Raw genomic sequence first — 18,650 nt, 5'->3', positions numbered from 1 at the left:
GAAGAGTGCTGAGGATACTGTGAACAGCCCAAAAGATGAACAAACGGGTTCTTGAACAGATGAAATCTGAACTCTTCCTGGAAGCCAAGATGACGAAACTGAGGCTGCTGTACTTTGGCCACATGATGAGAAGGGATGACTCAATAGAAAAGACAGTAATGCTTGGAAAAGTAGAAGGGAGTAGAAGGGGAGGAAAATAGCATACCAGATGGATAGATTCAATCAGGAAGGACATGGGCCTGAGTTTACAGGACCTAAGCAGAGCAGTGGAGGATGAGGGGCTTGGAAATGTCTCATGTGTGGGATCGCCATAAATCAGGGTTGACTCGAGGGCAGTTAACAACAACAAAGTATTATTTGCAGAAGGATTATCACCTTATGGCTCGAAGGAACAAGAGAGAAGAGAGAACTTCTAGTGATTTGGACAGTAGACTAGGTAATTGAGAGAGAGGCTACAATAGGTAGACATTTCATGTATTAAAAAGTTAAGTGAAGGTAAGCAAACTAGAAAGACAGTCAAGTCTTTAAGAATCAGACACGCCACACTGAAAGCTTCTAAAGCCTGGCAGAGCAGATACATGCTAAGCCCATAAAACACTGCTCAGATGGGAGAGCAGAGGGAGAAATAACTTGCATTCTTATGTTCTTAACACTGATTTGTTTAAAGCACTTACCGAAACAGTAAAAACAAAAAAACCCACACACAACATACACTGCCAGAATAAAGACAGCTTGGGTGGAGACTGAGCAATAGGTAGTTTTTTAAAAGTTGAACCTTAAAAGATCATAAGCATCGTCATAATTCTTCCCTTCCCATTTCCTCCCTCAAAATGTGATGAGAAGTATCTTTGCAACCAATATTTCTTTCCAGTATATACCTGGCGTGATGAATTTAAGTGTCTCCTATTGAAATACAGGTGTCTTCTCCATGCTGTTACCTCCCTTCCCGCTCCCTCCTTCTTAGGGCCTCGCGAACATTACCTCCATCAGCAGGGAAGCCTAGCACCCTTTGGCTCCTTCTAATTGTATTGGTCAAATCTTGCATCCATGACAAAGAAAACATTCCTCCGCCGGAACGGTGTAATACTTAATGAGTCCTTGTATCTTGTGATAAATTTCATAATTATTCAGACCCTACTAGTAACGCCGAAATTCATCAGTCAAAGCAAATTAGCCGAGATTCATTAGAATAAGACGTCTAGTAGGCACATGTACTTTATTAGCCTCTTACACCAATAGTTTTAATTGGGTACATATTTCACAGCTTTGGAGCTACTCAAGTGAAGGGCTCCTTTTATCTCTTTTATTTACAGTAACAAGCCATCAGACAAACACCACCATAATTAAACTTGCACACACAGAAAAATATGTGCCTTTCCCATTATGAACACGGTCCTATTGAAATCTGGAGGGTTTTTTAAAAACAAAAACCAGCAACTGGATTTTGTTGTTCGTCAAATATAGGATCCAAAACCAAGAGGCACTTGAGGCACACCTCTAACTTTTCTAGTCTCCCTTCTTACATCCGCCTAAGTAGTTTCCCTCTATTTCACCTTCACGGGGTTTAAGGGGGGGAGAGATTGCTCCATTAGATATTTTAGTGATGAGAAAAGTGATTAAAATCCAGAAGATTTTTAATTATTAATATGGAATGTAAATGATGTTATAAAAACGGGGAATGTGGGAGAAATTTTACACATTCATGGGATTTTTACTCATGCATAATAATAAGTTGAAAACACTTTGGTTATAATACTTTCTAAATTAAAGGGGAGGGGAAAAAGAGCTCTTTGGCAATTTGAAAGTCCTGTCAATAAATGATAAATGGCGCCATCTGCTGGTTCTTGTATAAAACACCGAAATCAATGTTTGAAATTTGCTCTGGCTGTCGGAACATTTTCTCTTGAGACACATGTGCCAAGAGAAACTGAACTATGGCCTGAACCCTAACTGTAAGGAGTGGTTAAATAATGAAATGGTACTTTATTATTAATTTTAATATTTGAGGTCCTAAGATGTAGCAATGGTACAATTGGGAGGACATTGGGAGGGGATGCAGTATGTCGGGTGTCATGTTTAAATACAGGTTTTCGCTGTCTCATGAATGTAGGAAGGAGAATGCCAGCATCATTCTCCAAGTGTAAGTCTGTTGATGACAAGGAGGAAATGATCTCTTGTTTATGATCATCTGGCACATAAAGCTGCACGACTCACAACATACATCCCATGAAAATTAACTGCTTTCCCAAGTCAGACTGTTGATTTGCTCATGGCATAATGGTCTGATCTGACCAGAAGTGGTCCTTCAAGGCCTCAGGAAGAGGTCAGTCCCAGCTCTGCTTTCTTTTATTTGTTAGCGAGACTAAGAGATAAATAGACAGATCATGTAAGATATAAGATGTAGCAAATGTACTTTAACGGGAGGCATTGGAGTTTGACTTTGAAACTTCCTACTTGTAAAGCATCTGCTCTAACATTTCCAGTCTTGAGTACTTGCAGATAGATGAAGCTATCCTATTATGCCAGCTATACCCAGGGGCATTACTAGAGAGGTGCAGGGAGTATGGACCCTACTAGGTGACACCCAAATGTCTGCCTTTGAGCAAAAATTAGCGCGGTATTCACCCATATCTCTTTAAAACCATGGCGCTCAGTGATGAAGAAAGGAGAGGCCTCAGGTGTAAAGGAGCAAACTTTTCTTTAACAACATCACATCTTCTCAAATTTTCACTTTAATCACACTAAAATATGGAAATGTATATGCATTTAGGCTGTGCTTATGATATTGTAACTTAAAGGTATCATTTTAATTTTGCTAGATGTTTATGTCACAATTATTACCACTACATTCAGTGGTATGCGGGAATTACAATTTATGAGTAACATTAGTACAAGAAATATTACTAGGGATTTGGTATAGTATGGTACAGGAGGAGGTCAACGGGGGGTGGGGGCGGGGTGACACCATGAGTTACTGCACTAGGTGATGCCAACCCTAGTCAGGTCACTGGCTATACGTGCTCACAAGAGGCCTAAAGGCACCAGATCCTGCCTGATCATGGAAGCTAAACAAGGTCAGCTTCGGTTACTACTTGGACAGGAGACTGCTAATGAATACCTAGTGCTGTAGGCTACGTTTCAGAGGAAGGAACTGACAAAACCACCTCTGAGCATTACTTGACTATGAAACAACTACGAAATTCATAAAGTGACAGACAACTTGAAGGCACATGCACACAGAGACATACTTGCTCACATTTGATGATGTGCTAAACTATCAAAACAGAATGCTGTTTAGGTTTTATACCATCAGAACTGGGCTTTTGGAAGACTATGGAAGTCTTTGGTGTTGTCCCACATCCTAGCTGGCATCTGGCAACATTGCAGAACACTGAAAACCTTAGGATAGAGATTGAGAGGGAGAAGGAGAGAGAGAGAGAGAGAGAGAGAGAGAGAGATTTGTCAAAGGGAAGGTATTTGTGCATATCTGAAAAAAAAACATTTGGTGTGCTTTTGTCATCTTTATTAAACAGTACGTCAATAAGACAAAAGCATCACTGTGCCTCCCTCTTTTATCTCCTCTGCACTGTTTGCCAAACCACCTGCCTGTTTTCAGCCTCACTTGCTACTTCAGTTGCTAATTGAATAATTACAATTTTTTAAAGAAAAAAAATCATATTCTGAGCAGCAATTATACAATTACAGCACCTCCTAGTTTAATAGTTTTGCTCCAGGTGTATGTTCTGGGAGAGGCCTATTTAATTTTTGTTGTGAGAGAAAGAAAAGTTGCAGCAGTTCTAGACTCACAAAATGCATAAAAATGGGTTGATAACACTGGAAATTCTTTCTTGGTGTCTGATTCACAATCTAACTTTGGAGAGGTACAAAATGAAAGTTGAAAATGTTAGCAATGTTTGTTTGTCTGAGTGACTGATTGCAGACGTTATAAAAATCAGATGCAGTGGGTTGTATCCAGATGTCCCTGTCCATCAGCAGAATGGGCACAGCTAGATTTCCTCACCCCACGGTAGTCACTACATGCCCACCCCAAATCTGTTTCGTAGAGATGGGATGCCTCTAAAGCCAACTGGAAAGGTAGAATATGTGGAGGGGGAAAGTACCACTTCACAAATAGAAATGCACTCATGCAAGATTCAGTTTTGCCCTGCCACATTTTGGATCATATAGGATCATCAGAACTGCTATAGACCTATGGACTTTTTTCCTCTGTTAAGTTATACCCTAGATCAGAAGTAGACAAAGTGTGGGTCAACTCTGTCAGCCCATGGTCTAAGGAGCAGTGATGTGCGTGTATCACTCAGTCATTTTAAGGTTAGCTGTTTTGTCTCACACATCCCACTCTGGTCAATTTCAGCTTGGTTTACTGAGGTTCTGCTGCAGGAACTGGGGATTTTGCAACCCTTTGGAAGTTGCTAGACTGCAGTTCTCAGCAGCCATAGCCACAAAGCCAATGGTGAGGGATTATGGAAGTTGTAGTATAACAACATCTGGAGGGTTTCACAATTTCTCACCCTTGTTCTACAGCCATTGTTCAGGGAATGCACCCTCTTTAATGCCATTATTATTTAGGGATTTCATAACAGGAGTTGTGGATCTGAAATTGCATCCTCTCCAAGAAGATCTGTGAAAATAAACATACAACATTAGATTAAAGGCTGGACTAGAACCCCTAGCCAAATCAAAGTTTGCAACCACCTTTGTAATAACAGTTCAGAATGTTCCACCAAGATCAATGTTCATGTGTATATTAGAGACCATACAACACCAGTCTTACAAGAACTGCACTGGATTCCAATTTGCTTCTGAGCTCAATTCAAGGTGCTGGTTTTAACCTACAAAGCCCTGAACGGCTTGCAGTCAGGATATCTGAATCACCACTTCCTCCCATATGAACCTGCCTGAAGTTTGAAATCCTTAGAGGAAGCCCTGTTGCATATCTAAGCACTATGTGAAATTAGGTTGGTATGTAAACGAAACAGGGCCTTGTATGTAGCAGCACCCACATTGTGTAACTCCCTGCCCAAAGAAATTAGGCTGGCTCCATCTCTTTTAAGTTTCTGGCAGGCAGGCAAAACAGTTCCAAATGGCTTTTAATATTTAAAATTGCTCGGTGTTAACATTTGTATTTTAGATTGTTTTTAGAATTCTTTAAAAGGTTTTTAAAGAGGGATTTAAATATGTTTTAGAATGGTTTTATTTTTTTATTATTTACATTGTTTTCCTTTGTTCATAATTCCAGGCGCCCTTGTGAGCTGTGAGCCAATGCAGGAATATCATAAATACATGTAGCTCTTTGCACCAAAAACATCACATATTTCTGCATGGAAAACACTGGTTCCTGCACATGAAACACATTTTCTGCACAAAAACTATGGGCGTTTGCACACAAAAAGTCATGTGTTTCTCTGCACAGAAAAATCCTCTGAAATCCTCTGGGATGTTCAAATACCGAGAGAAAATTTCAAAACGTAACTCCTGTATTATTCTTTCCAATTGTTGGGAAAGCCATTTTCAATCCAGAAATGAGAAACAGAGAATATTTGTTCCATCCTCACTCTTTAAATTGAAATGCATGTAGTGCAAAAGAGTCTAGTTAAAACAGTACCAAAACAAACAAATAAACCAAAAGAAATCCACCCTTGCAGCATCACTATCGCTATTATTGCATTAGTATAGATTATCACCATTTCACACAAAACATAAATACATGTTTGGAGGGAGGAATATTATATTCCAACCCAGTCAAAAGTTAAGCACATTTAATTCCTGTATTTGAGTTGAAATGTTGCTTGCTCCTAAATTTCAACGGAAAATACCAAGACATGTAATATTCTTAATGTCAGCTATATCATTCCCAATAGTTAAGCAACCTTTCTTCTGAGCAAAGCAATATATAAGACATTGCATTCTTCCACACAGAGATCATCAAACATCCATTTCAGAATATTCCACCAAGGTAAGTCCCATTGTCAAAGCAAGGAGCAGCTGAGCTATCATTGCTATCAGAAAGTCATTGGCTCTTGGATGCTAGACTAACTGTACAAGTAGTCAAGGTATCTGATGTATTTGTCACCTTTTCGCCTTCATGAATGGAAAATATGCAGCCCTTGTCCACCAAGTATGGGATTTCCCTATTAGCACCAACGTAAAATGGGATGATCACACAAAAACAGATGCCAGAAGGCTTGATTTGTATGAAAAAATCATTGTGAGACACCTGAATATATGATATTCATCTAGGGCTGCTATCATCATCGTCGTCGTCGTTGTCATCATCATCATCATCATCCTACCTTTCGTGACTCAAGACAGCTTACAACAGTTAACAGTTAAAATTCACAGCATACACCATCTAATAAAAATTAGAAAGTAAGCAAACTATCAAAATATTATTACGTAACACTAGCACTTAATCTACTGATCACATTAACCAATTCAAAACGTTTCTGGATCTGGGGCTCCCTATTTAATTCAAGAATGAAACCCACTAGGTTCAATGGGTTCACACACTGAAGGCACAGATACCATCTGATCTTAGAAGCTCAGCAGCATTTGGCATGATTAATACTTGAGTAGGGTGCCACCAGGGAATACCAGGTGCTGTAGGCTGCATTTCAGAGGAAGGCAATGACAAACCACCTCTGAAATACACCTTACAGCACCTTGTATTCCCTGGCAGTCCTCCATCCAAGTACTAATCATTCCTTGCCTAAGAAAACCCTCTGAAAATCATGGGGTTGGCATAAGTCAAGAGGTGACACGAAGGCACATCCTTTACCTTTACTTTTAAATGCTTATGCATAAAGTTGCACTATTTCAGAAGAGGCACTCCATCTTCTTTAGATTATATCATGGGAGGGGGGTTGTCTATTAAAATGTAACAAGTCACACATATTTTATCTAAAACAAAGAAAGCACACCTTTTCCTTTCAAAATACTCTTTTTATTCATATGGAAATTCAGCTATATTTAGCACATTATATCTATATTATGATATGGGGCTCACAATAATCTTATGGGGGTAGGTCAAAGTGTGGGAAAGCAGTGTGCCCAAGGTCACCCAGTCCAAGCCTGCATCTGCACTGCAGAATTAATGCAGTTTGACATCACTTTAACTGCTATGACTCAATGCTATAGAATCTTAGGATTTGTAGTTTATTGTAGCACCAGAGCTCTCTGACAGAAAAAGCCAAATAACTCACAAAACTACCAATCCCATAATACCATAGCATTGAGCCATGGCAGTTAAAGTGGTGTCAAACTGCAATAATTCTGCAGTGCAGATGCAGCCAAAGCCTCAGTGGGGTTTTGAAGCCTCCATTCTTTTCTTAGGAGTTGACCCACTCTAGTACACTGGCCTTGCTCCACTGGCTAAATGAATTAATCAATTAAAATTCATGATTAATTGTAGAAAAAAATCTTTAATGTGATAAAAGACCTATAAAAATCAAAGAATCAATAGCCATTGTTTAAAGTAGGATTCATTTCAAGGCATAGTCTATCAAGGAAAGCTTGTTCTTGTATCATCATCCCCATGTGACAGGAGGAAAACTTGGTTCCTGCAAATACTGTATATTTTGTTCACTTTTTTTCCTTCTGCAGGCTGATCTGACAAAATAAACAATGTGCTCAGGAGATTTCCCAGGCTTTATTGTGCAGTCATTGTAGAGTCACCAAGAACAAGTACTTATATTTCTATTGTGAGTTTCGCTGAACCGAACAAGGTGTTCAACAGAACATTTTAATTATAATCCCACTTCTAACAGTGTGTGCAAAGGTGTTGAAAAAGCACAATCAAGCATGAAACAGAATGGTAAACATGCCATTTCAATTACACCATTATGCATATGTACGTCGGCTCAAAACACAATATTCATATCTTTCCCCGAATTGACAGAGGGCACAAGAAAACAAGACGTTCCAGCGCCAATAGAAATACCTATCACCTGACATGATGTGTCTGTCACCTCACCTAAAGGCCTGTCTTAGCAGTCTGGAGGCTGTCTGGTTGCATATTTCTCTGACTGTCACTCTCAAAAAAATATTTAAGTAAGGAACTGGTGGGCATGTAGGAAGTTTTGTGACTAGCTGAAAGACATTGCCCTAGATAAATGGTCAGCAACTAGCAGCCTCCTAGGCTCAATCTATCTTGCTAATAGGTGCTGTCTGTCCTGTCAATCCAGGGAAGCACATCTTTGTCACTAGTTCCCTCATAGCTATATTTCAGTCATACTCACATGAAACTTTCTTAGGTTCCTAGTACTCAAAATAGTTGCCAGGAACTATTGGATTGGAGGATCTTAGTTTAAGCTAAAACAAATTTGACTCTTCATTTCTCCTACTGGCCACAAATCCAGGGTAATTTATGGTACGAGGAAAGCCTATAGCTCAGTAGTAGAAAATATATTTTGCATGTCAAACGGTTTCAAGTCCTTGACATCTTCCCACTTAGAAGGTGCAAGTAGCTGGTAATTTTCTAGAAGTCCAAGTCAGAGTAGACATGTCTGGAGTAGATGAGCAGATAACTTGGAACTTTGAAAAAAGTTTCCTTATGGGACTACAACTCCATGAAATTCCCCAATTTTCTGCCCTTTCATGACACATACATAAAATCCACTGCCTGAAGCAGCCATCTCACTGCACCCAAGGGAAGGAGTAGATCTGCATCCAGTACAGAGCTTTGAATAGTCAGTTTACTGGATCAAAACTCTGAGAATCCCTCAGCCAGAATGACCAGCAGATTCTGGGAGCTGTAATTCAAAAAAGTAACTTTTCCCAACTTTGATCATTCTGTGTACACCCTACCACCTATGTATTACCTGCCTTTCATACAGTAGGTCCTTGGTATCCACTGGGGTTTGGTAACAGGACCCACCATGGATACCAAAATCCATGGATGTTCAAGTCCCACTATATGCAATGGCATAGTAGAATGGTGTCCCTTATATAAAAGAGACATATATAATTTTATATAAAATGAGATCCACCATGGTGTAGTGGTTTGAGTGTTGCACTACGACTCTGGAGATCAGGGTTCAATTCCCCACTCGAGCATTAAAACCCACTGGATGGGGGCAACTCATATCTCTCAGCCTGAGAAGATGGCAATGACAACCTCCCTCTGAGAAAACATGCCAAGAAAACCCAGTGATAGGTTCATCTTAGGTTTGCCAAAAGCCAAAAATGACATGGTGGCACACACAACAAACATATGAATCAACCTTTGCTATTTAGAATTTATATTTGTTTCAAATATTTTTATTCCTGCTTGGTTGAATCTGTGGATAAAGAATCCATGGATATGGTGGGCTGACTGTACAATCATGGAATATAATATGAAATGCAACATCCTAGAGAGTTCTGTGTTGTATTTCAGTTATCATACTAATCATTTTTGAAATGTAACATGCACTTGATAATCAGGGCTTTCTTTGAGAGAGAAGTTATTCAAGAAGCAGCCTAGCAATGGGTGAAGTAATAAGAAAAGAGCACCTCTGAGCAGGTTTTCCTTCACCAGTGGAGAAGCACTGCCCAGTTCTGTGCACTTTGGACCAGGGATAGGGTTGCCAGATCAAGGAATACAGATTCCAGGTACTCTTGAGCACTCATACTCTAAATGTTCAAGTATGTTTGTTACTCTGGGCGTATGCTTGCTTTGAAGATACTAGGCAAATTAGGAATAAAATGATTCTGCTTTAGTAAATACCAGGATATAATGTACATATGTGTACATATGTAATATATGTGTATATATTGCTATGTGTTGAAATATGAACACACAGATAACCTTGAAGGTAATGAGTTATATATATTCCTTGCCTTCTAGTCTACCTTTGTCTTCATATTCCAATGCCTAGCAATATTTTTTTAAAATCCAAGCATGGTGTCGCAGTTTGAGTGTTGGACTACGACTCTGGAGACCAGGGTTCGATTCTCAGCTCAGCCATGAAACCCACTGGGTGACCTTGGGCAAACCACATACTCTCAGCCTCAGGGGAAGGCAATGGCAAACCTCTTCTGAACAAATCTTACCAAGAAATCCCCATGACAGGGTCACCCTAGGGTTGCCATAAATCGGAAACGACTTGAGGGCACACAGCAACACTCCATCAGTTCTTCCTTTGGCTAGCTACAGAGCTTGGCAAAAGTTACATGCTGGCTTGGGAGTTAAAGCCCTACAAGGTAACTTTTGTGTTCTGTAGAAATTCAAAACATGTTATATGTCCCTTCAGAGTGATGCCCCTTTGGGCCTAGTCTTGGCAATTTAAACAATGCTAATATCCTGCTTCAGTTTAAACTAGATGTCTGTTCATTTTATATCCATTCAGGTAAATGGTTCAGGTGTTTTTCCTCAAATGATGGCTTCCGCTTGGAGGGCAGGCATTATGTCCCTTTTGTCACAAAAAGTTTCAGTGCACTGATCACTGTATTTCTGATAGATTCTTTGTCATTGTCAAGTGCCTTTTGTGGATAATCCCAATAAAGCTGAAAACGAACGCCCTCATAGATATTAGATATATGGTGACATTGCTGAATACGCTTGAAGGCAGTAATTTTTTTGTCAGACTATGGTGAGAAAAACAGAGCTAGGGCCAAAACAAAAAGATGATGCAAGATTGCCTTTTTATTTGTTAGGTTTTTTTTCTTAATGTCAACTGTTATGATTGACATTTGGCCAAGAACACCATTGCATCTAAGGATGCTGACGGCATTAAACAGCTCGAAGAGAAAATGCCAACCACAGAAAGCACAGATGGGAGAGGGAAGGAGAAGGTGTTTATTTATTTCTGATTTTAAGGTCTTAGGCTTCCACCAAACAGCAACATTGTGCAAAAGTAGCTTTTACCCTCCACCCACCCACCCACCCCCTGCTCCCATAAATTACCTTTATGACACTTGGGTCTCCCAGACACTTAATGCCTTTAAGTATTTTCTTTTCTCTCCTTGTTTGTGATTCCATTGCAGCTCTCTCTTGGCTGGACAATGATCAATCATAACAACAGACATGGGAGGCTAGTGAAAACTGGCAAGAAAAATAAAGTCACTGGTCTCTAAGTAGGTACAAAAAAAGTGCAGGTTTTATGGAATTGGGAAAGCTATATTGTTAAGGTCCACCCAACAGTGAGAATTTGGGAGATATCCATCTCCACATCAAACAGCAATATTGTTTGCTTTGTTTTTTTTTTTGTCTTTGTCATATATACAACATCTTATTCTTGAAGCACATGTCAATACAGAGTAGGTGCAGCAAGAAAAACTTAATCCTGAATCTGTATCTTCTGCTCTGATAAAGCATTCTAGGATTTAAGAAAGCAGTTATAATCTAGATTGCAACAAAACATTGGGAATAAGTAACTAGATGACATTTTAAAATATGCTTTGTGATTGCAAAAGTCAGATCTTATTCATAATCAGAACCATGAGTTTATATTTCTACCAGCACTTTGGAAAAAAATTCTGCGATGGGCCAGCAAAATAGGAGGCTGCAGTTGTGTCTAATTTCACAGAAGCATTCTTTACTATTATGTTTGTTTGTTCGTTTGTTAAATATTTATATCCCACCCTATATAAGGGGATCACAGGTAGGTATACAAATAAAATGAATTTAAGCAACTTAAAAGGTAAAGCAATAGAGAGCAATTTAAATAGACTGAAAGCACGTTAAACTTTAACAAGTTATAACAGTCTGAAGCCTTGTGCTTACAAGAATTTGAATGAAATCAACCAGGCCCCAAAGGGTTTCACAAAAAGCCACACTTTTACTTGAGGTCAGCACAATCTAGGCCTCCAAGAAGTCATTCCACAACCAGGCCTCTACATCAGGGAAGGCCTTTTCCTTTTGTCCTCAGGCAGTAAGTAGTATCTAAGGAGATGTGCTCCTTCTAGTATCAAAATCCCAAGCTATTCGGGATAACATGTAACAACAACAAAAAAAGAAGTAGTTTATAGTATGAGTAGAAGAAGAAATAGGCGCTTAAGGGGCCCTTCCAGTTTTCTACCTATGGATAGGCAATATGTAGAACGAAGTAGAAGCTCTCTCAAAGTCCACTGTAATAAGTTTGGCATCTTGGATAGTTCCTTTAAAACTTGGATTAAAACCCAGAACAGATTCACTGTCCCACTGACATGGGAGTCACTATCTGCCATTAACTGACTGCAGAATCATTATAATGGTACAGCAAGGTATGTATCTTCAATTCAATGGAAGAAAAATCTGAGATCCTACTTTTAGTTTGGGCATGCCTAAAATAACTCTTTTCTAAGGAAGCTACCCAGATCATTGCTGTCATTAGTAGAATTAGAATTAGTATTAATATTAGGATTTGTATTAGTATTAGCCAGTGTGGAAAAAGTATTCCAGGTCAATCTATTCCATCTTTTCTGGGCCACAAAGCTTTAATTTAGAGCTGATGCCATTCCAAATTTCTATCTAATTTGTTTTTCTAATTCCTAACATAACTTCAGGGAAGCTGGCGCTTTAATTCATTGAATTTGCTGGAGCTAAAAATGTCAATTTTTAAAGAAAGTTCCCTTTCACTATTAAACACTGGAGTATAGTCTCTTCTTGCAATACACACTTAACTCCCATTAGCATTAATAACAGCTATGCTCACATACTGAGTGTAGAATCTATCTTTCTTTGTCTCTTTGTACTGTACTGCAAGAAAAACTTTGAAGAAATTGAGAAAGGCAGGAAAAGCAGTATATTAATTTGAAGCAGATGAAAGCAGTACATGACATTCCTAAATTTCATGGGAAACGTACCGCCAGTAACAAAGATGAGTAGAAATTTTTTGAATAATTTCGAACAACATTAAAATCAGACTTCCTTCCCTGATTTTCTGTTTTCTTCTTCATTTCAAAGCACATACATTAAACTCATTTTATGCTTATAATGTATATAATGATTCTGAACAACATGAGACGGATGCTCTGATTTCTCTCCACCCACCCCATCCCTCCCGGTTTCAATGTGTAAACCGGTGAGCCAATTTATGCAGCTTAATCCATTGCTAAAGAAGATGCATCAAAAATTGTCTGTGATCATTACGAATAATAGCATAAAATGTTCCAGAAAAAGTGGCTTTTCTTATCATATTTTCATTAAAACATCTTTTCACCTGCTTTGCTTTTTCCCATGTCTGTTTCGTAACCTGCATCATAATCAGTCTTATTAACTGAGAACATAAATATGATTTATTATGGCCTGATAATGGAAGCAGCCTGGTCCAAGAGAAGGGATATATTGTCCTTTGATAAAATGGCTCTTTTCTCTCCAATAGAGCTCTATCATGAGAGCATGCAGAATGTAGTGAGTGATTATTTCCTAAGGGTGAGTGATGGCAAAACCCTACAGAAAATTCTTCTTGCTGGCCATGGCAGCCTCCGAGTGTCCCCAAATCTCACTGAGTTTGACAACCTGCAGACACTTTTGATGAACTGTATTCTTCAGTCAGAGACAGCCTGTCTGGGAGGAGAAAAGGGAACCTTTATCGTCTGATCTGCTGTTATTGTCTTGATCTTTTTATAAGCAATCTCTAATGCACACGAATATAATATCCTTTCACGCAAGTGCCAAGCATAATAGAAACATGGTTAAAAGACCCTTTCCCCTCTCTTATGTAAATGTCCTAATGCCATAATTAGAAAAGATGGTTTGTGAATGATAGGAGCAGAAAGGGTAATCAAAATGTTATAACATTATCTTTCTTTCTTTCTTTCTTTCTTTTTTTTTAAAAAAAGACCAAAATCAATGCATTTACAGCAGAGACTGAGATCCAGCTTGAGACTGAAGCCTTTGCTTAAAAAGAAAACAGCTTTCGATAGGATGCTGGTGTTATATTTTCATAAAGCAAGCAAATGGCAGCTGGTCTTAAGCCAAAAATGATTACTTCACTGATAGAACTTGGACAAAAATGAGTATCCCACTCAATAATAATAATAATAATAATAATAATAATCTCTGTATGACTGTTAACAACAAGAACAAAGGGCTATTAATAAAGCACAGCACTTGGACAAATGGCTCCTCAAACCCAAATAAAGTATTGTAATAAACCTCTCTTTTATCTACTCCCAAAAGAACAAACATAACAAAGCCCTTTTCAATTAAAAGATGCATCCACGAGCATAACACTCCCATTTTTCAGCTGGCTTATTTGTCTGACAACAATAAAAGATTTAGTAACCAAACAGTTTCCATCTTCTCCACTCAAACAAAGTATTTAATGTTTCATTCAGCCCCTCCCAAACATCTGGAATGGAGACATCCCAACGTTAATCACACTCTTCCTTTCACACCACCGTTTAGCTCCAAGGGGAAACCACATTGCCAAAGTCAAAAGGTTAATCATTCATTTCACACTTCTAAGGGGTCATCACCAACTGCATTCTTCTTGGTCCCAGAACAAAGAGAAAAACTAGAACCACCACTAAGATCTTGACAGCAAGGCAGGCATTGAAGGGAGGGATGGGGAGTCCGTCAGCCATGTTTTTACTGTTTCATTTGCCTGCAATAACTGTAGCATATCCCAACATTTCTCAATACTTAGCATTTTGGATAAATGGCAATACTCTTTATATCAGAGTGGACTAATGTGGTTTATTATATTGCACAATTCAATTCATTCTCAATGTGTGATTGGTCTTCTGATAACTGCTCAGCTGTTTTGCTTCCATGAAATGTCCATGCAAACAGGCAGTACCTGAAAGCCACAATCCATCACACAGTTTAAACATGCTCAAGCCAAATGAAATCAATGAGCGTTTGCAAGGTGAATTCCATTGGATGATGACAATGGCATTTAATTTGCTGCAGGTTCATGAATGTACATATCTTCATAATATCCCAGACTTTCTGTGACGCCACAGGAGCTAAGCCAATAGAAATCAGATAGACTAGCTATGTCACCCTGTCTGCAAAGCTCCAAAGCGACATCGGAGTACCCTCTTTCTTACTGGCATCAATCGCCACTATAATTGAGCTAGTTCAATATCTGAGAAGTGGATAATATATCCACTCTCAAGACAAAATTGAAAATTACTTGCAATCAAGCAAGGTGAGACTTCAATATTAATATAAAATAGTTACTATTTAGAGTTAGCTATGACAAAAGCTTGCCTTTACCATGCAAGAAAGAAACAAAGGGGGGATACAGACGGGCAGAAAGGGGTGGTGAGATGCCATCTCTTTCTCTCGCGGATCGTTGCCATGGCGATCACACATTGCAGCAATGATGCGCCATGAAAAAGGAGGCATTGGCGCCCTGTAGTGGTGTGGTGATATCCCTTGTGTGCTGTGCCGTTTGGATGCAGCACACGAGGCACATTATCGATGCATGAGCCGTGTGATGGCACCTAGACAGCTCGGTAGGGCTTGGGAGTGTGCGAATGCTCTGCTCTCCCGAGCTCTAAAATTGGCCCCAGGCCGGCACTTTGCACCAGTCTGTACCAGGCCAAAGTTATGTTGTCCTCATGCCTAAATACATTGTGTAAAATGAATCCCATCAAACTGAATTTCCAATTAATCACACTCAATGTTGAAATGTGATGTTCCTCCAACAGGATGATTTTTAAAGTCACTGTTACCTCTGGTCACCATTTGGGGTTTCCATATTGCTGGTAAGAATCAAGGCATTCAAAGAAGAAACTGCTGATTCCTCCTAAACTATTTGGGGGGGGGGACTGGGTAATTTATTGCTCTTCTAAAACAAAGTTACATTGCACCAGACATCTAGCATACATAATTAATCCAGATGTCGTTGATTACCAAAGATCAAGAAATATATCAAGCCAAGCACAAAAGTCTCCTTTTCAAAATATCATTTAACATTAAGCTCCTAAATTGTACTAAAGGCACAATAATCAGCAAATGAGACAGAACTCACAAGCTGCAAGAGTAAAGAAAGTTCAGCCTGGAGTTCAAAGCAGCACAGAATGCAAAAGTTGGAGATGTGCAAGTTTTGGCTTGTATGTCAGAAGGGGGTTTTTTAAGCCCTCGGGGTCTCATTGTAGTTGATTTTCTTTTCCTGAAATAACTGAGGCCTACAGCTTTAATTTTGCAATCAGATCCACATGAGTTGACAACTTTCTTTTTAATGCAGAGTACTCCAGGCTGGTATCACACATAAGCCTGTCACTTAGGCACCAGATGTATGGAATCCCCCTTCTCCTTGCACTAGCTTGCCAAAAAATGGAGGCATACTTTTCCTCAGTGATGAAAACAGGCATTTATTGGAAGGAGACTTTTTAACTTCAACTCCCTACTATCACCACTTTTTTGCTACAGAAATATGGACTTCTGTTAAAAGCCGCTGAAAGTAGGTCCCATTAGGCAGAATGAGGCAGTTACTTCATAAAACAAATTTTGGATGTTATGAAAAGGCACCTAGTGTTTTTATTTATTTATACATACATACATATGTACATACATAGTGGGAGTCAGTGTGATGTAGTGGTTTGAACATTGGACTAAGACTCTGAAAACCAGGGTTCAAATCTCTGCTCAGTCATGGAAACTCAGGGGCTCTCCAGACCACCCCAAAGGGACTGGCTGGAGACACCCACTTTCCCTCCAGAGGGATGCCACAGCAGCTAAACTGTGTGGCATCCCTCCAGACCAAAAAGAACCTGGAAAAAATGGGTTCTTTTTGCTGCGTGGGGACAACATCATCAGTGCGTGTCACCTGGAGGTGTGGATGCATGCACACCACATATGGATGACGCCATCCATATGTGTTAGGGTTTTGGAACGTGCGGATGCTGCGCACTCTGGAGCCCTAAAATTGGCCCGAGAACGGCACTTCCCACCCATCTGTCTTGGGACTCAGTGTGTAACTTTTGGGCAATAATTTTGCCAAGAAAGCCCTGTGGTGGGTTCACCATAGGATCACCATACCTTGGAAACAACTTAAAGGCACACAATCACAACAACATACCAAATATTGCCAGGAATTGGGAGTGGGCTTTGTGATCATGGTAGCTGAGGGATTTTAGGAGTTACAGAGTCCTCAAGCCAACCCCTTGTTAGGCTGTAGAATCAGTATGTAGAGATATCTTGTAGCATATTTGAGACTAACTGAAAGAAAGAAGTTGGCAGCACAAGCTTTTATACACTAAAGTTTACTTCCTCGGATGCATTTGGATATTCAAAGCTCTCTTTACCTGATTTTACCACCGCTTCTTGTTCATTCTCTCTGAAGAATGTGGTAAAACGTGGTAGGATAGTAGGAAACATGGTCAGCCAAAAGTGGCAAACTAGGGGATCCAAATCAAGGCTTAATTGCTTAAGAAATACTGAAATTGCAGCAAGTTTTTAAATTACTGTTTGAGGATTTTAGAAAGGGGTGGGAGTGGGGGATTCTCTTATGCAAGAAAGGAAGAAGAGATGGTCTGCAATCCGTTTTAAGATGTCATTATAGCTGATCATATAAATTACTCAGACATTTTTACATATACATTATTTACTCAATATCATGTAATGGATCCAATGCTCCATTTACATGCTATTATGGATGTTTGTAATGGCAGACTTTTCAAATAGTTTTTTTTTTCCCTTTTAAGCAATAGCCTATAACAGGGCTTTCAAAAATCCTGGGCTTTTATCACATGAAACCCTATGAAGAACATGTTTACTTCACTTTTTGTTGACTAACAGAGGGCAACAGAACTTCAGAGCAATTGTTATCTATATGTCCAACAAATGAAACTTACAAGACCCTACCTTATGTTTGCTAGGATTAACTTCCTGCTTATTTTCTAACAATCGTTTTGGAAATCACAGTTAGCCATTGTTTCCAAGATACATACATACATACATACATACATAGTGGGAGTCAGTGTGATGTAGTGGTTTGAACATTGGACTAAGACTCTGAAAACCAGGGTTCAAATCTCTGCTCAATCATGGAAACTCAGGGGCTCTCCAGACCACCCCAAAGGGACTGGCTGGAGGCACCCAATTTCCCTCTGGAGGGATGCCACAGTAAATTGTTGTTGTTGTTGTTGTTTGATTTATGGTGACTCTGAAGAGCCAGCATGGTATAGTGGTTTGAGTGTTGGACTACAACTCTAAAGACTGGGGTTTGATTCCCAGCTCAACCATGAAACTCATTGGGTAATCTTGGGCAAATCATATGCTCTCAGCCTCAGGGAAAGGCAATGGCAAACCTCTCTGAGGAAATCCAAGAAAATCCCATAATAGGGTTGCCATAAGTTGGAAACAACCTGAAGTCACACAACAACAAGAACAACAACAACAAATGAATCAAAGACTTCCATGAGCCCTGGAAGTCAGCTGCCCTGCACAAGTCTTCCAAACTGAGGATTGTGGCTTTCTTGGCTGAATCAACCCACCTGTGTTATGGTCTTCCTCTTTTTCTATTGCCTTCCACTTTACCAAGCATATTTTCAAATGAGTAACATCACTGCAGTGATAAATAAATAAATAATAAATACCTATAATTTCTCAAACAACTTGTCATATTTGCACATTGAGTGAAAAGTTAGACTTTGAAGAAGAAAAGGGTTAGAAGGGACAAGGTGAGGCAGCTATTTTGTTTTTTGTTTTTAAAAAAAGAGAAATGATATACATGTGTATTAATAACATAACTGCATCCCCTCACTTTGGG

The 18,650-nt window shown here is 39.3% G+C and overlaps 1 long non-coding RNA gene across 1 annotated transcript in view; it reads right to left on the bottom strand.

The window, feature by feature from the left end:
• Nucleotides 1–2,994: 2,994 nt before the first annotated feature.
• LOC121929677 overlaps nucleotides 2,995–18,650 on the bottom strand; it is a 58,670-nt gene continuing 43,014 nt past the window's right edge. Inside the window, exons 2-3 of the long non-coding RNA XR_006103718.1 lie at nucleotides 4,533–4,642; nucleotides 2,995–3,399 (exon numbers count right to left, since the gene is read on the bottom strand). This is a non-coding gene — a long non-coding RNA (uncharacterized LOC121929677). The remainder of the gene's footprint in view (nucleotides 3,400–4,532; nucleotides 4,643–18,650) is intronic.

Source organism: Sceloporus undulatus, chromosome 4 (assembly GCF_019175285.1).
Source record: "Sceloporus undulatus isolate JIND9_A2432 ecotype Alabama chromosome 4, SceUnd_v1.1, whole genome shotgun sequence".
NCBI classification, from domain to species: Eukaryota; Metazoa; Chordata; class Lepidosauria; order Squamata; family Phrynosomatidae; genus Sceloporus; species Sceloporus undulatus.
This window is presented reverse-complemented; position numbering and strand designations above follow the sequence as displayed.